Raw genomic sequence first — 25,861 nt, forward strand, 5'->3', positions numbered from 1 at the left:
TCAGGTCTTCATTGTCTTTACTGAGGGATCTCACAGGGGCTACATCAGCTTGGAGCTATACAACCTGAACACACGGCCTGTTAGGTCTACTCAGCAAAAGATGAGAGCAAGGGGGCGCACACAAAGGCTCTTACATGCTTCCACTGAGAAGTGATACTTCACTTCCACTCATGTTCCACTGGCCAGAGGAAGTCGCATTGTTACATTTTCCTTCAAGTGGGCCTGGGATTGTAATCCTCTGAGTACCTGATGAGAAGGGAACTGGAAATTGGTGAACATTAGTATTGTCACTATAGGTAATTAATTGTTCTGTGTCTCTGTTAGCTCATCTGTAAAATAAGGATGCTAATACCCACGTCAGAGAGCTGTTTATGAAATTGAAAATGACATAGTGAATGTGCAAAGCCTCGCACTGCACTCGAAATCAATAGGGTTAAGTGTTATTACTATTGGAATTAATGTCTTTAGGATAGACTATTATATTGAGTTGCATCATTCTTGTTTTTTTTTTTAAGTATATCACATATAGAGTCAGATTAATTAATTTTCATTGGAATGAATAAGTTTCATAATCACCAACTTTGTTTCTTCTCTTGTCCTGCATTTCAGGAAATAACATTGTCATCCAGCCATTTACTCAAGCTATAAATTTCGGCATCATCCTTAACGCTTCCCTTTTCTTCACCTCCCTGACTCATTCAGTTCGTTGTCTTGTCATTTCTACTTTATATCTTTCCACCCGACTGCCACCACCTGTTCCACACCACCGCCACCATGGGACTGTGGCAGCAGCCTCCACCTGGTCTCCCCAGTATCTGCTCTTGTTCTTCTCCAGCTTCTATTTCACACAGAGCCAAAGTGACTTTTTTAAAAAAATGCAGACATGAATGAGCTTCTTTCTAGATTATGTCCTTGAAAGGCTTTCCATTCAATTTTTTACCAACACGTACAGAGCTCTCTATGAGCATGGGCTCCTCTACATAAAATCACACTCCAGTTCTACAGGGATGAATGAGCTATGCAGTGTTTCTCCAGTTTGCTTTCTCTGGACTCTGATGCATAGGGCTAAAGTTCCTGGTTTGCATCTTGGTTGCTGCATGGAGTCATTCTCCCCTCTCCCAAATAAAACTGCAGTCAAAATAAGGTAAACTCAAAGGCCATTCTTGTCACCTCCCAAAGGTGCTCTAAGAGCTCTCATTTTCCCAGAGAACAGAGATGGAATTATTGGCTTCCACTTGTCAAAAGCCCTAAAGTTGCCAGTGTATCACAATAACTCAGAGGATTGTAAACCTCAGTGTGATTGCAGACTGTGTACCCATTTGAAAGCTTTTATCAGCTTCTTTCTGTTTTTGAGATGGCAGAGAGAATCACACTGGAGACAAATTAAAAACAATTGTCGTTACACCTGGGCCTATCAGTCAACCCCTCTGAATGTGATTCCAGAAGAGAAAGAGGGGTTTCTACTCCCAGATGAGGCACATTTGTTACAAAATGTAGTTCCATTCTTTTTGGTAGGTCTGCAAACATTTGTGACTTGAGGCTCTTCTTTTTCCTGTGATTAGCATGGTTTTTCAAATCAACATTGTTGAGGCATAATTCACATTCATACAAATGTACAAATTTGAATATGTAGGACAATAAGTGTTGACAAATGTATACATTCATGTAACCACCACGACAATGAAATATGAGGCATCTCCATTGCCTGCAAATGCTCTGTGAGGTCCTTTGCAGTAATCCCTTCCATTCTCTGCTGAAGATAATCACTAATCTGCTTTTGCTTACTGGAGACTAGTTTTGCATGTTCTAGGTTCTCCTGAAATATAATCATCCAGCATCTGTTCTTTTGTGTCTGGCCTCCTCTTCTCAACATCACGCTTATTTTTATTTTCTTTAGATTCACCTGTGCTGTATATATTAGTAGTTCATTCTGTCTTCTGCATAGTATTCTGTGTTTATCTGTTCTCTTGCTGATGCTTTGGATTGTTTCCAACTTGAGCTCTTCTGAATATAGCTTCTGTAAACATTTGTGGACTCATGTCTTCCGTAGACACATGGCTTATTTCCCTTGGGTAAACACCTCCTCTAGGTTAGCATAATTTAAAAATTCTCAGTGACGGTCTTAGAATTTAAAAAACAGGTTTGACATTTGTGTTTAGATATTCTAAATGAAGATATTGTTGGCATGATGCTCCCTTTTAAAATTCCATCAATTTAGAGCAAAATTAAAAAAAAATTAGTACTTTGGCGCAGTTTGGTTTATCAAGGCATAATTAAATAAATCACATATTTGTTGGCATATCATACCAGCAAATATCCTAAACCTACCAAGCAAAATATGTAATATCAACAATATCTGTGGGATACACCTAAGTAGGATTGCCTCCACCATGAAAGACTCCAGGCTAGATGGGAACAGTGTATCAGTGTGACTCAGAGACTTCACAGTAATCATGAAATCCTGAGTTGTGTGTTACGCACTAGAAGTAATCAGGAGATCAGAGAGGCTGAGTGGTGGGCAATGATTATCTGGGGTGTAGGTGTAGATTTCAAAATGAAATCATTGCAGAGAAGGAGGTACTCCAGTCTCTCCCCAAAGCAAAGAGGATTTACTGATCCATTTGGTCAGAATTAATGTCAACTGTTCGGCCATTTGGACTTGTGGTTACGTGTGGCAAAAGGGCAAAAGCCCACATGTATCTTACATTCTCTCTTTTTATGCAGTTGAGTGGATAAGTAGACCTTGGGGTCCTGTGATGTGTCATCTCTCATCATGCATGCCCTGCAGGGATAACTGAGCATTCTTGGATTCGGATTTGGGAGATGATGTGGTAGCATGTATATATATATATTTTTCTCAAGGCTAAACTGAGGGCTCCAACCTGGTATGTATCACAGATCCTCAAAGATAGGTGTGACTTACATAATAACTGATCTGGATTTCTAGTTTGCCTCTCTCTTTTGCTTTTGTCTACCTTTGGCTCCTCATTTTGAGGAAGTGTTTCTGGTATAGAACCTGAATCCTTGGCCATGATACCATTTATATGCCACCCAAAGATTCACTACTTTAAACCCTGAAATAATTTATGATAAATATTTTTAATGGGAAGTTGGAACAAAATGTAGATATTTCAAACTGTGGAAAGTTTAGTTCCATATTCATAGTTTCTTCTGGGACAGAGTTACAAAAACAACAAATAAGGGAGAGGTAAGCAAAGCTTAAAGAATCTTATGGACTATCTTAATTCCTCCACATCGGTAGCAAACTTCAGAGTCCCTGCCTTGACTGTAATTGGTTTTATTATTTCTGAAAGAGGAGGTAGTGGGCAGGTAGGAGCATGAGGAGAGGGGACACCTAGGGAACCCCATCTAGCATTTTCTTCTCCTCGGTTTCCTTCTGAGAAGGTTATGTTCTACCTTTCCCAATGAATAAACGGTTCAAACAGAACAATAGGGATATATTGTCTCTGGTTAGCAGTTTAAATTTGAGAGAAAAAATGGCAAATGTCTTTCACTTCCTACTTCAACTTCAATTCATTGTCAGTGGCTATCCAGAGGCCTAAGGCTCATGGGAAAATGCATTGAAATTGATTAGCGATGTCTGCCACAAGGCTCAGTGTGAAAGAGAATCACAATTGATTAGCAATGTCTGCCACTGGTGAAAAATTGGTGAATTTTGACTGCTCTTGTCACGCTTATCTGAACCGTCCAATCTGGATGACAGCTTTTCTCTGGAGTCCCAGGAATCATCTCCCTTTGGAGAACAACACTTCAAGACGCACTTAAAGGATAGTGACTGTTCATTTTCTGAGAGTGTCAGTAGGTTTAAATGCTGATGGAATTTGGGGGAAACTTTGAGGAAAACACATTGTAATACTAGGCAGGTATGACATTAGCTTCATTCTTGTGCTCCCTTTTACTGCTGGAGATATTTTTATTTCTCTCTCATGTGACACAAGAGCAGCAACAATATTTGATTCAAACAGAACCTTTTTATTCAAAGGCCTCACATTGTAATGGGTAAAAACTTGGAAAATGCCTGCGGGAAATTAGCAGCCCAAGTTGCTTATTCACTTCCAGCCTATTAAAATCATCCTGAACTTTATAAACTGAAGGATATTTTCCTCCCAAGGGTGTTCTTCTGTGTTGCTTCAGCTTTTAGAAATAATCCAAGAAAAGTAAACAGAGAGCCTGGGAAGATTCCAGAAAAGTTTCAACTGAGCTACAAAATTCATTTAACTTCTTGTATTATTGTGTTTCCTTGCAAAGCCCATGGATCATACCACACTGTTCTTTCTGCAAAACAGTTGAGAATTACCAGTAATTGGAACTATTTACATTCAATGCCATCGTGACAGAGGCAGCTTTATTATATTACAGGGGAATGATTAATAGATGACAGAGATTAAAGATTGCATCTCAGTGGGTAGGCCCCTTGTCTGATCTGTCATTTCGCTGATTACAAAGGCATGCAAATTATATAAACAGAAAAATGATTTTCTTTTATGCTAATTTTAGCTCAGCCCACCTGCGCATTAACTCATTTTCAATTAACCGTTGGAAGGCGGGTTATAATGGGTTCACCATGGTAGATTTCTGCCTTGTTGGCCTGTCCTCTCTGACATCAAGTGCAGTTGTAGCATATCCTTATTTCAGCCTTAGTTTCAGGCGCATTTTTTTAACCTGTTCTCTTTAATTCCTGAAAAGAGAGAATGCAAGCAAATAGCATACATGAACTATAGAGCTTTAGGAGCTGGCATGACATGATTTGGGAAAGGTAGAAGGCTTGTCTTCCTGGGCAAACTTGGCAAATGAAAGCAATATTCTTGACTACTTGACTGTTGTGGTATGTTTACTTCCTAGGCTTGTGTCTGTTTGCCAAGAATCTTTAGTATTATTAATTCATATAGTATCAGTACTCTCTTTTGCCTCTATCTTAGGCCAAATCTAGATGTCATAGGGATAAATAAGGTTAGAGTCATTTCCGCCGGAGCAAGAACAGAAAATCAATGTCACCTCCAGTGCCAACTTGAAGCAATTGATAGTGGTTTCTTTGCGACTAAGTCCAACGTGATCAAGTCAAGATGCAGTGGAAAGAAGGTTAGGCTCAATTAGTGCTGTCTGCTGTGGGCAAGGGAGAGTCACTGGTGCCTTGTGGTAGGGATTACCATTCTTGCATTAGACTTTGCAGTCTCCTGTTAGGTCATAAGCCTCTGAGGGCAAAAAGTATCAGTAATTCCTTTTTAAAGCCTCAGTTCCAGGCACACAGTAGCTGCTCCACCAGATAGCTAAGAACATTGGGTCTGGAGTTAGACTATTTGGGCTTAATGGCTGTCTCTGTCACCTACTAGCTGCGTGATCTTGGCAAGATTTCAACCTACGTGTAGTTCAGTTTCTTCCTCTACAGAAAGGCTATAAACGTTCTTAATTCATAGGGTTATAATGAGGGTTAAAGGAAATAAATAATAATGCATATACAGAGCTTGGCATAGTGCCTGGGACATAGTACCTGCTCAAGGAATAGATGCTTGAATGAATATCGGAAGGAAAGACGTTGCTGTATCTCCAGTTCAGTGTTCATGTTTTATTTAAAGCAAGGAAGCTGAAGGGAAGATCAAAAACAGTCCTGCTATTTATAGTTCAAGAGATGTTTATAATGTTTATAATAAAATCTTCAACCATTAAGATTTAGGTTAGAGCCTTATTATTCCAGGCTTTAGTAAATGTGAGGGAATTTCAGAGTTTGGCATGAGGACACCAAAGGGAGAGGAAAACGAGCTGCAAAGAAAAACTGGCTTCTCGGGGGAAGATGTTTTCCATGATCACGCCTGTCTTTTATTCTCCCATGCCTATTCCCAGGTGTGATGTGAATATGATACGAGTATTTTTCTTTTTTTCCTTCTTGAGCAACAGTGATTCAGGGCAAGCATGCCGGTGAAGGCTTAAGTACAATTTCAGGAGCTGTGACTACTGCCCACCCCCCAGAGCTTGCTGACTCCTTTTCACCAACAGAAAGCCACCTGATGCCACCCACTTACTTGCATTTTATGAGCATCGTCTTAACCCTCTCTGCAGACCTGCGTAGTGAGCCTTGTTATCCTCCTCTTACAAGCAGGAAGACCGAGGCCCACGATGAGAAGTCAGTTCCCCTATTCCTCTGTTACTGCCAAGACCCAAATGGCTGATGACATCCCAGACCAGCTGGTACTCAGAGCTCTTGGGCAAAGTGGGAGGTGAGAGCTGTCTCAGTCCACCAGGCCAAGCCGGTGTTAGCTTCAAAGACAGGCAACTCTTGTTAAAGTTTCCTGTGCATTACTATTATTCTTTTCATCTGGAGTTAGAGAGTCACTGCGTCAGGTGACATTTTAAATCAAGTTTTGGACATTTTAGTGCAGAGCAGTTTTCAGAAGCTTGGTTCTGTGGTTCAGTGTTGGACTTAAATCAGCACTTTGCAAACTGCAGTGCAGACGAGGATCACGTGGGCACCTTACTAACAGGAGCATCAATCCAGAGGGGGTGGGGCCTAGGACGTCTGCAGTTTTAGGAAGTTTCCAGGTGATGTTGGTCCTGGTGAGCAAGGACTACACTGTGGGTGTCAAGACCAAGGCTTCTTGAAAGGACCTCGCACAGATAACTTGTGTCCAAATATGCAGACATGAAGAGAGCCTGTGTCAGTGGGCTTGAGCAGGGAGCTGGGGAACAGACGGTTTAACAAACACCCAGGTGATTCGACTAAAGCTTGTTTGCCAAATGCCCCCTCATTAGAATCACTTGGTGGTTAAAGTCCGCAGACTCCCAGGCTCCTCCTTCTAGAGATTCAGGTGTTAAAGATCTGGCTTTTCTTGTCTTGACCTTCACAACCTCCTGACCTGTGGCTCAGGGAGGGAAAGCAACTGGTTCAGAATCAAAAGCAGTAAAGAGGAATCTTGGGCGTAGGTATAGACTAATGGGGAAGAGACGGAGGAGAAGAAACCGACAGTGAGTGAGAGGATGGATAAGGAGTTGCAGAGGCGTCATCAGGAAGCCCCCCTGGGCTGCCCTCGACCCCCCACCCTGCAGCCAGCCCACTGGGCTTGCTCTGGGCAGCTTGCTCCCCAGAAAGAACTGCAGTGGCGTCGCCACACTGTGTCCGGCTTCTGGAAGACGAGAGGCTGCTTTCATTTTCAGACAGGTAAGCTCCACAAGAGACAGCCATGCGGACTCAGAACTGGCTGGAGAATTTCACTGAGGCATCACACATTTCTAGAGTTTCTAGTGGTTGCCGCACTGGTACCCCCTGCCTTGGGTTCTTGTTGACCAAAGACGAATGAGCAATCTGCAAACATAACTGGAAATCATGTTCTGAAAACATAGCTTTCAGAACAATCCCCTGCACTTCTTTATCAACCTTTTTAGTCACTCTATCATCTTTTTATTCAGCTTTTACACACAGATACACTTACATTTTTCTATTGTTGGTAAGACTGTTATTCAGGAAAGAGAGACTTACTAAGTGTAATTTAAAGATCCAGTAGATGGAAGAGAGTGGAATTCAGACTTGTGCAGGCAGATCAAGGATAATGGTTTAAAATACCAACATGAGAATTAATTAGACCAGAGATAGCAAAAATACTTCATCTTTTCTGCCAATCCCAATCCATTATTGGTTTGTCCAGAGAACTGTGTGGAAAGGATTCTGAGCTAGCTCCTGAACTTAAAAAGTGCTGTGATGGTTTAATAACATTTTTCTTGGGCTCTGGATGACTTGTGACTCATTTGCTGCGTTAAATTCTACCTCATTGCATTTCGCATCCAGCATTGCGTTAACAAATAACACGTCCAACCTCTTTGCTCATTGTGAGGGTGGCTGGTAGGAAAATGCAAAACTGCTGAGGAACACGGCTAGCCCTTTGCTGTTAAGTTCTCTCCTACCTCATTTTCATAGCCGGTGAGTGTAAGGCAGGGGTGGAAAAACTTAGTTCCGTGGACATCCAGGTGGTAAATATTTTACGCAGATGGGGTCATGTGGTCTCTGTCACAGCTACTTTACTCACTTTGTAGAAAGGAAGTCGGACGGAGCCATAGACAATATGATGGGGACAGTGACGATCACGGCTGGGCTCCAATGAAAACTTACGTCTAAAAACTCGTGGTGGCTCAGAAAGGGCCCATGTACCATGGATTGCCAACACCTGGTATAAGGGGTTCTTAGGAAATCGCTACTTCGTGAAGAGTGTGGATGCTGAGATTAGGAAAATAAGGCAGAGCTGATTAAGGAGCAATGAAACGCCGTAAGTGCCCTGGGAGGACTCTGCAGAGAGCCTCCTTAGTCTCTCGCGTGGCGCCTGCGGTAGGCGGATGCACGTGCTGCCCGGGGTTTATATTGCATTATGAGAACTGACCTGTGCTTTTCTACATCAGGTCTCTTGTAAAAAGGCAGCAGTAGTCAAGAGTATTCTGGCCTTTGGCTGCACTGATGAAGTTTTTGCAACAGACGATGCCACCGGTATCTGATGGGCACTGAGTGCAAATGGCAAATGGTTTAGCAGGCTAGTATCTCATTCGCTATTAAAATATTCAGCTTGTCAGTCAATGTAGCTTTTGAGACTGCCTGATTATGAATTTTTCTCTCCATAGCTTTCTTGCTTGAGTCTGAATATTTACAGATATCCAAAACAAAATGGAATTCCTGTTATTTACATATTTTTTCTGTATTTGTAGCTTTATTACCTAAGGCAGCTTAGAACTACTGTGCTTTAAAGTGCTTTGGAGGGTAGAGGTTTGATGACTGTGTTGGCTATTTTTATTGCTTATAACTTCTTAAAACTGATACTAAGTGAAGAATGTTTAATCAACTTTTTAAAAAGACCTTGGTGGCTGAATCTTCTGTGTATTATAAATAATAACTACTGCTTCAGATTTGTGCTCTAACCGTACTTGGGGTGAGTATGTGCTAGATTCAGGGTGAATGTGTGTTAACATGGGATTTGGTGTGGAAGAGCCAGTCGTCCCTGCTCTGTTATTAGTGCCCTAAATAAACCTTGGTTTGCTTTGGCTGGCTCTGTGAGATGATGTTTATGGCGTTTAGGAACTGGAATAGAGCAAAGACGCCATCCCAGAGGGAGAAGGGGTGAATGAGGTCATGCTTCTTGGCTGGTCCTTCATTCTCCATAGAACCCAAGGGCCCCCGACAGAATCGAGTGCCACCGAGGCTCTCCATGTCATCTTCTGGAATCCACAGTATCAGCATCTGGAGGAGGGTCACCTTGTCAGTTAATATCCATGCCCTTCATTCCGTTGATTCTGATTGTCCCATCGTACCCTCCCCAGCCTCATCTCTGTCTCACCCCACAGGCCCACCTGGCTACCGTCATCCTACCTCAAATGTCTAGTTAACTTGCCCATCCCAAAGGATGATTCAGATCTTTTCACAAAAATCAAACTCTCTAATTCCCATTTCCTCCACCCTCTTCTGCCTTCAACCTCATCAGTGAGATCCCGGGACTCAACTCTTTGTGTTCTTAAAATTGACATTTTCCTATGTATTCTTAATTTTCTTAAATCTAAAATTAATTACAGTCTTTACTACCCTGTTGGACAATGCAGAGACCTTAGGAGAGTTAAATTCCAATCACCTCCGCGTGGCTTATGAACTTCTGTTGTTCAGTGTTTGCATTTCCCGTATCTTTTTGACTCCAAGCCACTGTTAATTTACACAGTCAGAGCTTGTTTGGCTTTACCCACACGTTCATCCATCTGCCTTGCTCACCTTTCATTGTCTGCATTTCAGACCTTTCTGGTATAATACTTGCTTTTCCAAATGTATGTATTTTAGAAATTGCTTTAAGGAAGGTGTGTTGTGGTGAACTCTGTGTTTTGGTTCATCTGAAAATAGCATTCTCTTTTTTTTTTTTTTGAGAGATATTTTTGCTGGGGGCATAATGGTGATTGAGAGTTATTTTCTCTCATACCTTTGAACACATGATTCTAGCGTATTCTGGCTACCATTCTTGGTGTAAAAAGTCTTCCTTCCTTCTAATTATTACTGCTTTTTTGGGTAATCTGTTTCTCTTTTTCTTTCCAGCTATTTATAATACCTTTGTTTTCTTCAGTATTCTGTAGATTTACTACAAAATGTCTGGCTGTAGATTTGTCATTGATTTTTCTCAGCACTCTTTGTCCTTCCTGAATCTACAAGGCCATGTTTTCCCCTTAATTGTGAAAAATTCTCAGCCATGATCTGTCTGTCTATTTTGGTGAATGCTCCATGTGCAGTTGAAAAATTAATGTGTATTCTTCCAAATGTGTGATGTCCTATACATGTCAATTAGGTTAAACTGGTTATTATGTTGTTCAACAGTGTTTTCTTTTTCTGTCTGCTGTATCCATCAATCATTGAGAGAGAAATGTATCTATTTCTCCTTTTTGTTCTGTCAGTTTTTGATCTATTTTGAAATTCTGTGATTCGGTGCATACATCTTTTTTTTTATATCCTTTTAACAAACTGATCCTTCTTATCATTATGAAATATGTTACTTTTTATACAGAAACATACCTTAACCCAAAGTCTAATATATCTACCTCTCATGTAGGTAATCCTATTTTCTCATCATTAGTGTTTGCATACTATATCTTTTTCCATCTATTTACTTTTAACCTATTTGTTTTTGTCTTTATAGATAAAGTACATTTCTGGTAGTTGGGACTTGATATTGTTTGGGACAACTTATCTGCCACTGAGAGTTGGCCCAAAAGGTGTAACTTACCTGATAAAATCTCCTTATATTGGAGACAGGGACTTGAGACTTGGAGAGAAAAAGTGTCTTGGTCAAGATCACATACCGAGTAGTTGCAGATATGAACATAGAATTTAGGTGCCCATGCTTAAAGCAACAGTTATCTCGTTGCTATGCAGACCTTTTCTCATCATTTATGATGAAATTCAGGGGTTCCTCAGATACTCTGCTTTTGGCTTGACTTCCAAGGAAGTGTTTCAAGCACAGGTGAGTAGGATGAGAGCCATTGTTCTGGATGAGTTGAAAGCCTTTGGCTTTGCTTCCTTGCAGGCTTGCTCACAGCATCCTGTCCTTAGCACCGAGAAACCTCTCTTACAGCTTCAAAGATTTTAGACAACTCCAAAACCTGTGAGTTTGAAACTGCACAGTTCAAAAGCCAAATGTTCTTTTAAAGAAACAGAGGAAAGTCTAGCCAAAAACACTTTGTCTTTGACCTCTTTTGATGTCCTCTCTTTGAGAATGTAGATCCTTTTACATTTCAGCCTCTCCATACTGATAGGGATACAGTAATTTCTCTTGAAGCCTCCATTTCTCATCGCATCCATTTAAAACAGCAAAACTCTTCAAAGATTTTTCCTGACCATAAAGGGTCTGTTGTTTGGTTTGGTTTAAAAAAAAAAAAAAGACACTGATGGAAATGATTTTTTTTTCCTTTCTAAAGTTGGAACTATTGAAGTATTCAGAATCAAGGAAGCTCAGTTAATACTCTACTTAAATCTGCATTATCATCTCTGAGCTACGGTCAAACATCATCACTTCTGCATACACCTAGGTTTCAGCTGATGTACCATGATGTCTTGGAAAGAGCTCAGTCATAGAGCAAAAGACACCTAATTTCTACTTTTGTCCCTTGACTAAGTGGCCATTCGCCCTCAGGCAAGTAACTTGACCTCTTTGGGTCTCAGCGCCCACATCTGTTAAATAAGACTTTTGGAACTTTCAGCCTCTGAGATTCCTTTCTTCAGCTCTATTTCAATATTATTTAAATAAGACCAACATTTTTTTTACTTTGTATAATAATTTCTATGCAACAAATACAAATAACTAAATTTTACACCAGCCAACGTTATGATTTCCAGAATCTCCTCTATGATTTGTTTTCACTTTCTGTATAGCAAGTTTTTTGTCCTAAATTCTGTGCACTGCTTTCATGATTTTATACTGTTGCTCAACTACCTTTACCCTGGGGATTTGTGTTTTTTGTGATGTTGTGTGCATGTTACTCTGCATGATGTTCAGAAAGAATACTGCTAGTTCTCCTTGCCATGTCATTGACCTTTCCTAACGAAGGTGACAAGCTTGCCAGTTGTCTGTCATGGGGGGTGCGGGGATCAGTGCTATAGATAAGGTCTCCTGATGGAACATTGCCCAGTGAAATGGGATATGATAAGGGGAAAAAAATATTTCATGTACTTTGAAACAGTGGTTTCACTTACTATTTTGAAGGGCAATCATGGTGGTAAAGGGCGGACTTTGAAGTAAACTTCAGTTTGAAACTTGGCTCTGCCACAAATTTGTTTTAGATCCAAGCAATAGAGACTTGGTTAATCCTGTTGAGCCATTGCTTTCTTATGTGCAAGTGGAAATAACAAAATCTAATTTTGCATGGTTGCTATCAAGTTAAATGACTTAATGTATAGTAAAGGGTATCCTATGTCTTCACTTCCTTACCTTTTACCTTTATGAAAATCACTGCGAGTCTAGTCATAAATTATGATTATCAACAAAGCCTTCTTTTTCTGTTGACATATGATTTAGTGCTTCAGATGATCTGGTTCCTTTTCCTGAAGTGCTGTCGTAGCATTCATAAGTATAAGAGAGAGAAATCTGCTTGGAATACGTCAAGTAAGGAGAATTTGGAGGAGGCACTGGGAATGGCACGGATCTCAATCGTAATAAATGTAACTCACCATCACAGGGCTGAGAAATGACCACATGACCCTTTGCTCCTGTCTTCCTGTTGACCACCTTCTCCTCTGTCGGTACTTCTCTTTGAAACTGCTCTGCTCACTTTGCAGATCTGAGTTAGACACAATTAACTTATTTCCTTACTGACACACATTCTACTCTTGACTTCCACAACACAGCACTTTTCTAGTTCTCTCCCACCTCACTGAAGTCACTTTTTTAGTATTTTTGTTGCGTCCTTTCCTCTGCCAAGCTTGAATGTTGGTATGTACTAAGTGCTTTGGGCTTGTCCCTTTAACCCTCCGAACACGTAGCTTCCCTTGAAGGTTTGATCTAGTGCTTTCCCCCGCGGCCTTCCAAGTTGCTTTCTGCACTTTTTAGTTCCTGAGCTCTTGGCCAGTATATCCAACCTCCTATTTGATATGTGTGTCCTTGAAGGTTTAACAGATCTCTCAGACCTAACATGGCCAAAATAGAATTCTTGGTCCCCCAAACCTGTTTCTCCTGTAGGATATTTCAGAGACTCTGGTTTCTCAAGCCAAATACCTGAGAATCAGCCTTACTCCTTCCTTCCCTTCACCATTCACATGTAAGTCATTAGCAATTCCCATCCTGATGCAGAAAAGTAATCTGAAGACTTACACGCCTTTCTGTCTAGTCTCTAGTCACTCAGCTGGAGAAAATGATCATTATCTGCAACCTAGACGTTTATTCGGACCTGGTCTTTTTTCTCCACACTTCTTCACTGTGCCCTTAGTGATCCAGTCTCCACACTCCCTTTATCAGGATGATGGTTTAAGAAAGAAAACATTATCCTGGAACACCTGTGCTTAAAACTCTCCAGTTCCCTCCTTCTGCAGTGAGAGTAACAGCTCAGTTTCGCATTCTCGTGCACACCGCCCTGCCTGATGAGATTTCTGCGGACTCCTGTAACCTGAAACCAGTGGTTCTCTCCTTTCCTCAGTATAATACTCGGGTCACACTCTGGGCTTTCTGTTCACTCACTTTCTCTCTCTTTCTCTTTTCTTCTTCTTTTTTCTTTATTATTTATTTATTTGCTTAGCTATCAATTTTATTTGAGTTATAAGTGATATATAGCATTACGTTAGTTTCAAGTGTACAACATGATTCAGTATTTGCACATACTGTGAAATAACCCTCGCAGTAAATCTAGTTCATATCCATCGCCACACAGTTAAAATTTTTTCCTTGCGATGAGAGCTTTTAAGACTCCTCTCTTAGCAGCTTTAAAATACACAATAAAATATGAATAAGTCTAGTTATATACATGAATACTCATGACTTACTTATTTTATAACTGAAATTTTTGCCTTTTGACCTCCCTCACCCATGTTGCCCCCGCACCCTACCTCTGGCAGGCACCGGTCTATTCTTTGTATCTGTGAGCTTGAGCTTGGCTTCTTTGCGGTGGTTGTTTTTTTCACATACAAGTGAGATCATACCGTGTTCGTCTTTCTCTGACTTCCTTCACCAAGCTTAATCTCCTCGAAGTCCATCCGTGTTTTCCCAAATGGCAAGATCTCCTTCTTTTTTATGACAGTAATACCCAGTGCTAACACACACCACGTCTTCCTTCCCCATTCATCCTTCGATGGAAGTAGTTTGCTTCCATGTCTTGGCTATTGTAAATAATAACACCGTGAACACAGGGGTTCGTATGTCTTTTTGAGTTAGTGCTTTTGTGAGATATATGCTAAAGATAAAATAACCATATGATAATTTTAAACAGCAGAGGAGAGTTTTACTTTTAGGAATAATGATGGTTTTGCTCTCTTGAAAACTTTATATTTAAATTATAATGTAAAGTATATGAAGTTGTGCTATTAGAAACCATGATTTCCAATGCAGGATAAAGAAGTATAACTGTAAAATAAAAGGTGTTAAGTAAATCCTTTAGGGCTTAATTCGACTTGGAGGTCTCATTCTGAACTTACAACTTTTAAAGATCATTTTGCTATCTCTGCATTGGAAAAGCCTAGAAGCAATAACTTTCCAGGACCAGTGAGCACCCTGGCATTTTCATTTTATTCTCTAATTACCATTTCTCATTAAAATAATTTAGGCGTATTTGGAGAAATGGCTGATTTTAGGTCTGGTGCAAAGAATGCCCTGGGTGTTCCTGGGGTGTCTTAAATGTACTAGAAAGCAAAGAATATTTAAAATCTAATGTAGTCATTAAAAAAAGGCACAGAGCCATTTTGAGGGGCTATTAATGTCCACATTTATTGTAAGTCAAATAACAGCAAGAATAACTTTAATTTATTATAGCATTATTAATATATAAAATTACATTAGTCCGTAATCTATCTCAACAAAAAGAAATCCAAAATACAGCCAATAATGACAACAATAAAAAAAATGCTTTTGAGATTTAAATAGAGGTATTTAGTTTGCCTTTTGCTGAAAGCTATATGTCAGGGTGATCACATAGCTCCATCTTTTTCTTTAACAAAATACTTCTTGGATAATAAACACAAAAGAAATAAAGGAATTAGAAAAACAACCCCTTTGAATTTCCTAACGGAGCAGTGGAGTTAGTCAAGGATCACCCGTGAAACGATTTCATCAGCGAGCGTCGGATCAGGAACTGGGTGTGTGTGCTGTGCCGCACTGTCTCTGAGAGCTGTCCTCCCTGCAGTTGCACATCTGGAAATGTTCTACTAAGGCAGGGTCAAGCTGTCACTTAAACCTGGAAGGTTTAAGGGGAAACACCCAGATGTTACTGTTCTTTTTGACATGATGTGATATGTAATGCGCAGCATTGGCAATGAAATAGTCTTTCCAAAAATGTCTAACTGCAATCTAAGCAAGGCTTTACAGCCAACTTCTGTTTTATCTACAGTACGGGGGAAAGAAGAGGTTAAATGCTAGGATGAAAAATCGTTTAGGTAAGTCCAGAGCCAGCCCAGTATCTTTAACTAATCAACATCATGCGGGGCGGCGGGGGGTGGGGGGGTAAGGCGGGGTAAGGAAGAGGCAGGATTCTTACAGACTTAAAAAAAGATACACCCTATTGTGTTGATGGGACCTTATTTAAACCTTGTTTTTAACAAACCAGTCATTTATTTTTTTTATTGAAATACCGACAGTTATAATGTCCCAGTCATGCATATACATACATATATTTGTTTTCATTTTTTTTTCATTAAAGTGAACAAATCAAGTATAAAAGGCTTTGGGGGACAACTGGATGAGTATGATATGGGATTTTGACATTAAGAAGATATCTCTTGTGTTTAGTGTGTTCATGGTATTGTGTTTATGTAAGAAAATGCCTTTGTTTCTCCAAGACTATTGAAGTATTTAAGAGAAAAAATATGTCTGTAAATTACTTTAAAATAGTGAATCAAAAACAGACTAGAAATATATACGGCAAATATTCTCTGGACTCTGCTGTGTCCTTGAAATGTTTCTTCATAAAAATTTGGAAAAATCTATTTATTACTTTCCATAATTACCCTAGCCCATTGCTGCATCCCATCACCTCATTTCCTCCATGGCACTGACAAAGATTGTCAAATGTTTTATTTTCTGAGGATTCTGACTTCACCCCTACTAGAATGTTGGTTTGATCAGGGCAGGGAACCTCTCTGTTATTACAAACCAGTATAGTTTTGAGAATGGTGCCTGATACATAATAAGGCAATTTAAAAAAAATCAATTAAAATAGAAGAAAGAACTATGAATGGAGAGGTAAGTTAGAGGAAGATCAGGAAACTTCAATAAGGAAAAGATGTAAGGATTAAACTGCAGTAATGAGGCAGTGAGATGCCCCTGAAGACTTTGTGGTCCTTGATGATTCCCGTACTTCACATAGAAAGCATGGCAGGTGGGCAGCAAGTCTTCCTGAACTGCCACCGTGGCTTTGTGACTTAACACGTACTGTTTTATGAGGCAATTTAGCACTGCATAGTGATTCGTGTACACCTAGCCTATATAAGTACTAAGGTGAAAGGGACTTTTGAATTTCTGATTAAAAGTGTGCAAGAAACAGATTTCATCTCAACAAAATAAACCCAGGTAGAGTTTCTGCGATTGTTGGCAGGTACTACGAGTCCCTGGAGATGCTGTCTTAATTTTGCACAGTTGTAAAATGACACCTTCTATACCTCCCCAGAGGTATTTTCCATTCTCTTTCAGTGATTCTTTTGAGCATCTGTAACTTATTCTTCTATTTCTGAGTGAGGCAGGCAGTCTCCGTGCTTCCTCACCTCTCCCTACCCCACCCCACCCACCATCTTTCCTTGAGATGGTAGATGTATTCAGTGTGCCCCCAGGGAAATAAAAGGTACTCTGGGCTAGAGAGAAAACAGCAACCATCTCATTTATCACGTGCAGTTTTACATTGGGATGAGATAGTAATCTAATTATCTACTGCTGTGTAACAAATCACTAATATTTAATGGCACAGATCAGCCATTTAATTGTGCTCACAATTTGTGCAGGTCCAGAATTTGAACAGAGTACAAATGATGGTTGGTCTCTGTTTTGCAGTGTCTGGACTCTCACTGGGAAGGCTCAGTGGCTTGTGTTGAGAACCATCTGCAAATGCCCTCAGTCACACACCTGACACAGCTGGGACTATTAACCATAGTGACTCCATCTTGCCGCCTCAGGTGGCTGGGGCGTCCCCCCAGCATGGTAGATTATGGGTGGTTGAACTTCTCCGTAGTAGCCCAGGACTCTGATAGAGTTCCAGTGACCAAGTAGAAACTGCATGAACTAGCATCGGGAGTCACATGGTGTCACTCCTACTGTACATTATTAAAGTGGTCACAAGTCTGCCCAAGTTCAAGGAAAGAGGACTTAGAATCCACCTCTCAACGAGAGGGGTGCTCAAGAATTCACAGTCCTGTTTTTAAAGTGCCATGACTGGAAACACTATACAATCAGAAATAATTTCCTGGAACGACTACTTAAGACAAGCCTGCTTATTCCTGTCGTACGCAGACTTTCTGGGAGGCAGGGCAGACTTAAAGCAGGGCTGTCTTAGTGTGTCTTTATCCTTTTAGTTCTGCCGGTTCCTCCTCACACAGTGAAGAAGAGTATATAAATGCGTTGTTTTAATTTCCCAGCTAACAAATTGTGGTTAAGCACAATTTCTAATTCATAAAATGATCAATGGGCAACGGTGTCTCCCAGCTCTGGTCTTCTGTGATTTTGAACTCACTTTCTTATGGACACACGTCGAGTTGATGATATTAGATCACATAACCTGGTATTTGTGCAGTTCCTGGTACAGTCATGGTAGCACATACAGGCCTCAAGAAGCGTGGACAGCCAACAGGGACTTCTCAAATTGTACCAGCAGTTCAGCCAAGTACATTAATTATTGAAGAGATGCTACCAAACGCTGCTGACACGTGTGCAGTTTGACAAGGCTTCCGTAACATCTAGCCCTTCCAGCGGAGTAATTCTGTAAGGAAATTGCCTGCAATAGAGGTTGTGGGACTCAGCTGGGTGACAGCCATGTCACGGCAATCAATGTGGGAACAAAAAAATCAAATATTAATGAAAGATAGATTTGTTCATGCACAGGATCGGTATTTTTTTTTATAAAGGCCATTTACTTCCACGACCACTTTCCAGCCGAGGGCTGAATATAAGCTCAGTGACACTAAACTCAAGGTGACATTTCTCATTTCAATTATTTCCTAAAGCATCTTCTTCCTTTTCTTTTCCCCACCTCTTGTCAAGAACTGCAGACAACATAATGAAATACTCCATCAACTCTGGAGCCTAGGGTCTGGAGAGGCAGGAGAGAGTTTTGTTGAGATTTCTGAGTGTAGAATACATCCTAAGTTGAAAGCTAGCATGAGGCTTTGAGGAGGATCTTGGCCTCAAAAAATAATTGTCAAGATAATTTCACCTTAAAAGAAGTCCGAATTTGCTAATTTCATTTAGCAAATTGTCTGTTAATGAGGTATATACCTTGGAAGCTTTCAAGGTAAGAATCATTAGAATGATTATCATAATATCTAACACTTAGTGAGGATTTATGCTGGGTATTGTTAAGGAGTGCTTGATTTCTGAAGAATTGATGCCCATTTTTAATCAATCATGTTTAGAGGATCTGGTGAAAATTTTGGTTTTGATTACTTTTACATAATATGAAAGCAAACAGAAAAATCCATCTGGGGGCAAAAAAAAAAAAGCAATGAAAATAATTATTTGATATTTCTTGAACTGGTACCAACTTGTTGAATCATTTCTGGATTGGCCATGTCAACTGAATTGAAGAATTACTATGAAGGCAGCCTCTACAAGCTGGGAAAAGCAAGGAACAGATTCCCTCTAGAGCCTCCAGAAGAAATGCAACCCTGCTGGTACCTTGATTTTAGCCACGTAAGACCCATTTTTGGACTCCTGACGTATGGTTCCTGCCGTAAGTTTGTGGGATGTATGTGAATGGGCAGAGGGGGGCTGTAAAGAAAGAGACCGAAGACATTAAATACCTTATGCAGTTGCTTCAAAGGGAATAAGCAGGCGCCAGAGGAAATGAAGTTTGTGTTTACATGGTAGTTGATGAAGGCCTTGTTGAGGAGGTGACATTACCTGGAGATGCCACAACCGGAAAGGGGCTATGTGCAATGGAGTTGTGTGTGGGGTGGGGTGAGTAGGGGGTAGTGACCATCTGTCCCGGCAGAAGGGCCAGCAGGAGGCAGGGAAGTGTAGGTGAAGGAGTTCAGGCTGCTTTCTAAGAATAAGGCTTGTCAAACCATCACCATTTTTTAACGTCTTTGAGAAAGAAAATCATACCTTTCATATATGGGATCTCGGACTCTTCTCTAACATTTTGCTTAAGCTGTCAAAATTCTTGTTCTTCAAGAAATGGAGGCAGTTTAGGGGAGAAGGTAGAGCACATGCTTAGCATACACGAGGTCCTGGTTTCAATCCCCAGTACCCCCATTAAGACAAATAAATAAGTAAACCTAATTACTTCCCCCTCCCCTACCAAAAAAAAAAAAAAAAAAAAACCCTAAGGAAGAAAGATTTTTTTTTTAAAGAAATGGAGGAGGGTTGATTAATTGGTCTGGTTCCACGTTCCATCCCATGTTGGGTGATGGTACTGTCTGGTGATGTAATGGGCTAAGAGCCTTGGATGGCTGGCTGTGCCGGCTTGGCATTGAACCCAACATTGGAGGAGATCGGCCCCGTCATGTGTGGCCTCTTATCTCACGCCTGCTGCATAATTAGGGGCTCAGTGGTTGGTGCAGGTGATTATCTCTTCATCCTCTCTCCACCTTTAAATTTTAGCTCTTGTTTGTGTCTGAAGGCTTTCATAGGATCATCTCCAGAGGTTTTACCTTCTCTTGATAAGAGCCGTTGCCTCAGTTGTGACACCAGGATAGGACACTGACGCCACTTCTCATCCTCTCCTCCCCTCTGCTCTCAACCCCAGGCTTCGCTGATAGAAAGGGGGAGGCTGAGGGGACGTTCTGGATGATTTACGTCACTGAATGATTTCCTTTATGTTGTCCAAGTAACTAACCACTGGGTACCTTTGGGCTTGATTTATGTGGATAATCGCCTTTTTAAAAAAATACTATATTGGAAGTTTTGACTTACTGCTACAGCAGACAGCAAGGCATTGCATTTAAAACAGTAAAAGGAAGAACTGAGATAACAGTGGGAAGAAAATCAGGTAAAATAATGAGTAATTGCTTTGTTCTCTGATCACTACAATCTTAAAGTTGCCCTGTCCCATGTCTGAACTGGCTCCTCTCGCCTCCCGCTTACTCCTTGGCTGTTCCTGTTTATTTCCCCTCCTCTCTCAGATGTCCCTGATACCTTCCTAGTGGTTCAGTTCAGTAGCTTTCTGCTCTTCCCTGTTTTCCTCTTACAGGTGGCATTGTGGATATCCTTTCCTTCTTAAAATATTTTTCCACCAATAGCTTCTCTGATACTTTACTGTCATTTTTTGCTTAATTTTCTGGGTTTCCTTCCTCCTCTCTAGATATTCCTCCTCTGGCTCCTTTTTCACTCTTAAATACAAGGATTCTACTAGGATCTACCCTTGAGGATGTTTTCTCCTTTTAGACTTCTGCCCTAACTGTCACCCCATGTCCTTTCTCTCTGTGTGCACTTTCTTCTCTCCAAGGCTGAACTCTTTACTGAGCTGCATTTCTGGTTGCCTGTGACAGACATCTGCATCCAAGTGTCCTGGTGCCTGTGAGTGTGTTGCAAAAACTCTCAGTAGATCCAGGCACCTAAGCACGCTCTTCCATGGCTCAGGTATTTAAGTCCCCACCTGTAGTTCAGGAGTGTCACGCAGCTTAAGTTCTAGGCCTCTGAGCACCATGACAGTAGTTGTGTTACTGGAAGCTTCTACAACCGTCCTTTCTAGATTGATTTCTGGCAAAGCCATTGGAAGTGGTTTCAAGGAGTTACCCCACGTGAGTCAGACAGAGGCATGCATTTGTTACAACACTGCCCACTACATCATTGTACATAGCTACATCGTTGTACTTTCAAAGGAGGGGTCAACCATCTCCTCTTCATCCTTAATGGGATGTGTTTTCTCATTCTCTTTCCTTGCTTCAGCTTCCTATGCTGCTGCTGGCCAAAGGCTACCTGAGGACGCATGAAAAAGGTCATGAAATGTTCCCCCACCCTTTTCCTGCATGTCCCTTATGAGTGATGGAAATTGGGGTTTGCAGAAAATGGAGCACAATAACTTGGATTTTGTGGACATGCTCCTGGGGAGTGTGGGGGTCAGTCATCCCATGGCCTCCAGCTATGCACTGCTTCAACTCAGTGCCCCCACCCCACCAAACGAACTAGCCTTTCTCATTCCCAGTAGACTCTCTAAGTCTGTTCTTTATTTTCACCAGTGAAATCACTGACCAGCCAGTCACCCAAGCTCTGTATCCTGGAGCTGACTTTGCTTCTGATTAGGATGCTGTTGAAATTCTGTAGTTATGTGGTAATAAGGGTCTGTCTAAACGGAACTGAAGTCACGGCTGTGGGAACGGAGAGGGAGGGACAAGTGCAGAAAATAAATTAAATGATGAATTTAATGAGACTTGAGAGTTCATTATGAAGGAAGGGTGAAGGAGAGGGTGGAGCTGGGTAGCAATAATAGTTAACATCCATCCAACCCTTACTTATGTGCTGGGCAGTATTCCAAGCTCTACCCATATAAGCTCCACAAGGAGTTGTAAATAGGTTTCTGCTGAAGTTGAACCTGAACCAGCTGGTGGGATGTCAGTGCCACGTAAAGGAGAATCCACGGGTCTGTTGGTACTGGCCGTGCTGCGCTGAGCATAGAAACTGAAGGTAAGGATCGGACACGTTTATGGCAAGATGGCAGAGTGGCTTCATGTAATGATAAACACTTGGCTTATATGTTTATGCTTTTGCATGTCATGCAATTTATTTTTTTTAGGAAGGGGCTATCTAGAGGCTGTCTGAAGCCCTGTCCCTTGACTAGGCTCAGTTTGTTTAGTCTAGAAATAGTTACCTGTAATACTACTACTGCTGGGTCTCATTTAGTTTTTGCCTTTAGGCCCTTCTTCTTAGGTGCTAAATGGTCCCATATTTTTTCAAGATAAATAATCCAAAGAGGTATTATGGACATACCACTGAGCTGGGTAGATGGGAAGAACACGCTGAAGTTGCCTCATTTTTGCCTCATAGAAAAGACTCAGTCTACTCTGCTCAGAACTGACCAGGGAGGATGCTTTTGTAAAGATGCTGTAGGGCACGTCTCATCACCACGTTTACGTCTGGCCGCCTGGATTCAGCCTGAGGATCCTAGTCCTTTCCCCTGATCAGCTGTGCGTCTCACCTTTCTTGACTTTGTCCTGGATCAGCCGAAGGGGGCTGGGATGACCCTTGGTCAGACTCACAGCCTGTCTGATGATAAGAAGAGCTAGGTTCTGTTGAGAACTTAGTACATGTTGCCAGTATTCTAAGTTCTCAACCTGTGGCAACTTCTTAAATCTTTACAATAAACTGGTGAGACGGTTACATCATGGTCTCTACGTCATAGATGAAGAAACAGAGGCACAGAGGTTAAGTTGCGGATAGGTACACAGATGGAAAATAGCCAAACCAGGATTCATACCTATGCAGTCTGGGCCCTGATCCTGGACCACTGTATGTCTGAGGTGTTCTTGTGTGTTTTTGTTTTTTTTTTTTTTGAGATATAATTGACATAACATTATATTAGTTTCAAGTGTACAACATAATGATTTTATATTTGTATATATTGCAAAATGATCATCACAATAAGTCTAGTTAACATCCATCCATCACCACCCATAGTTACATTTTTTTTCTTGTGATGAGAACTTTCAAGATATCTCTTAGCATGTAGTTCATTTTTATTGCATTTCATACATGCATCTGTTATGTTTCTATGCATAGATACTCTTATAGAAAACACAGGGTCTCTGGATCAGAGAATAAATTGTTACTTGCTCAGAGTATCTTGGCATCAGTTCCCCGAGCCCCAGTCCTCTTGGGGTGACATAATAAGAACAGGAGAGGAACCCAGAAATCATGAGACTTGGAGTTTATAGAAAGTGGTTGGCATATCAGCCCATCTTCCCTTCTAGAGAGAGAAAAACCTCTATTCTGGAATATAACTAAATTATTCTCAGCAGAGAAATGAGCTCTGTAGCTTCCTAGCCTGGAATGTAAGCCAGTGGCTCTAGGACAGAGAAGTCTCCAAAGCTCTCTGGAGCAATGTACCAACTCCAGCTTCCAAGTATATTTGCCATTAAATCATCCTTTACCCAAGTCTTCCAGTTCTGAGAAAGCACGTACCAAGCAGAAATGTGAAAATATTCATGGACAATTAGCTCCCCACTGTATCGGTCTGAGATGGAGGAAGGAATTAAAAACCTAAAAAGCCCACCCTCCACGATAGTTGCAGAAGCAGCAGTGTAAGTGATCCAAATAAGGAAATCAGGACGTGAAGCCAGATTTGATCCGGGGCAGGGTGAAGAATTTGGTCTAGGTGACGTTTCCTGGAAAGGTCATCCTGTAGCTTAGAGGAGAGGGAGAATTTGGACAGATTTTTGCAAGTCATTATTAGAATGATATTTGAGACCAGAAAGAGTGGAAGAAATCTCCAGTGAACATAGGAGAGGGATGAGAAGAAGAAAGAGAAGAAGTTGAGAAGCAAAATTTGGCGAAGGGTCAGGATTAGTGGGCAGAAGGAGGGTTTTAAGAGGAGTGTCTGGAGGAAGTTAGGTTGGACATCAAGACAGAGCCAAAGGAGACTGTGGGTCGACACTGGTAGGCGCTGCAGAGCGGTCCATTGCTCTGGGCTGGGAACACCCTCCCTCCCGCCATCACCATGTACTTTTGGACATCCGTGCAATCCCTTAGGCTCATTGCTGCGAAATCATCTCTCTTTCAAATGCTAATTCTTCTGGAAGTGGGATGCCTGCCAGAACTAATATTTAAAAATCTGGAGCTTTCTCATCACTTTTCGTATTTCTGGTTTCTCGCCCCCTTCTCTCTCTCTCTCTCTCTCTCTCACACACACACAAACCCAAAGTAATAGGTCAGCCGTACTAGATTTGCATTCATCCTTAGACAGATTACGTAACCCCCAACTCTTTTCCTGGCCTTGCACCTGGACAGCAGTTGCCCTTAACTAGTGTGCGCGTCGTTCTTTTAGTCTCCCCTGGCTGAATGTAATTATTTACATGACTTACCAGGCGCCTATCATATGCAACACTTTATTTAGAAATTTTCTTTTAGAAATATACTTTTGTATCTGAAAAAAATATAGTGCTAGTCCTTAACTCAAAGTCTGATGCAGCAGAGGGTTTAAAGCGCTAAATTTGAAGTCTCAGCTCAGGCGTGGACCGTGTGTGGCAGAGAGGCTGGAGGTCACTAGAGCTGATGACCTCTGCTCACAATGGGAGAGCTGTTGCCGGGAAGCGGTTGTCCAGCCAGTCACTACATTTTTCACTTCCTTTGCGTCTGGGTGGAACCATGTGATCTGTGCTGGAAGATGAAGCGTGGGAAGCGATGGTGCATGTCACATCCTGACCTAGGAAGTTTCTAAGAACAGGGTTTGCTTTCTTCACACTTTTGCTCCTCTGTGATGTTCTTGTAGTAGGCCATATGTACAAGCCTTTTGCTTCCTAAGGTGCCCTGAACCTGGATTCCTGAGTCATTGCATGGAAATGAGCCACCCAAAAGGGACAGGGCCTACTTGACTTGAAGTATTTGAATTGGACTTTATTGGGGGAAGAAATATATGTTTAAGTCTCTGAGATTTTAGGATTGCCTGATATAGCAGTTTGCCTCTTAACTAAGACGCTGGCTGTGTGACCCTGGGTGGGTTAACTTGCCTCTCCACACCTCAGTTTCCTCATCTGTAAAATGGAGAGGCAAATGCACACTACCTCACAGAGCTGTGAGATTCGAACAGGGGTAGTTTGTGTAGAATATTTGAAAGAGTGCCTGGCACATTGTAGGCATTCAGAAAATCTTAGCTGTTGTCGTTAGGCTCATGGTTATTTCTGTTCATTGATGGAGCCAAAGCTGGTCTTTGTAGAAATGGGACTCAGCCAATTTCTTCTCAAATATGGTCAGACCGCAGAGCCAAATTAGGCAAAACCTAAAAACCCCCTCCAAAAATCCAAGTAAAACAGAAAATCTACTGAAAAAATAGAAAATCCTGTTGTTTGTATTTGAATTTGCTACAATTACCTAGATAATTGGATAGGACTTTCTTGAAATGGCCGTCTTTTTCTTGGGCTGAGCCCATCTAGCCACCAAAATGATGGCCAACGGTAGAAAAAATACGGCAAATTCCACTGAAGACAGACACATCCAATTATTATTTTCACTAGGCAGGCACAGAGCCATAGCGGGGAGTAGCCGTCGTGTTGTGTTGACCCTCTCTGGCTTCTTGTCCTCGTGGGACAGAGGCTGCATTTATGGGATGCAGGGCCTCAGTGTGGAGAGCTTTCCTGCTGTGAATCTTGACTGAGTGTCTGTGCCTCCTTGACTCCATGTTTCTTCGCAGTCCGCCCTGCCACCCTCCTCCGCAGCTTCCGGGGTCCCCAGTGGTGTCAGTGGGGGCAGAGCCAGAGAACAGCCCTTTGGGACACGTAGCTGGTTAGCCACGCCCTCCTGTGACGGGAGAAGACAGAGGAAGATGAGAGAGTGGGAACGTTTGGAGCAGT

At 41.5% G+C, this 25,861-nt stretch overlaps 1 long non-coding RNA gene across 1 annotated transcript in view; it reads left to right on the plus strand.

The window, feature by feature from the left end:
• Positions 1 to 25,861, plus strand: part of LOC141573762 (uncharacterized) — a 527,901-nt gene that overhangs the window by 239,999 nt on the left and 262,041 nt on the right. The gene's annotated exons all lie outside the window — the stretch shown is intronic.

Source organism: Camelus bactrianus, chromosome 17 (assembly GCF_048773025.1).
Source record: "Camelus bactrianus isolate YW-2024 breed Bactrian camel chromosome 17, ASM4877302v1, whole genome shotgun sequence".
In the NCBI taxonomy this organism is placed as follows: Eukaryota; Metazoa; Chordata; class Mammalia; order Artiodactyla; family Camelidae; genus Camelus; species Camelus bactrianus.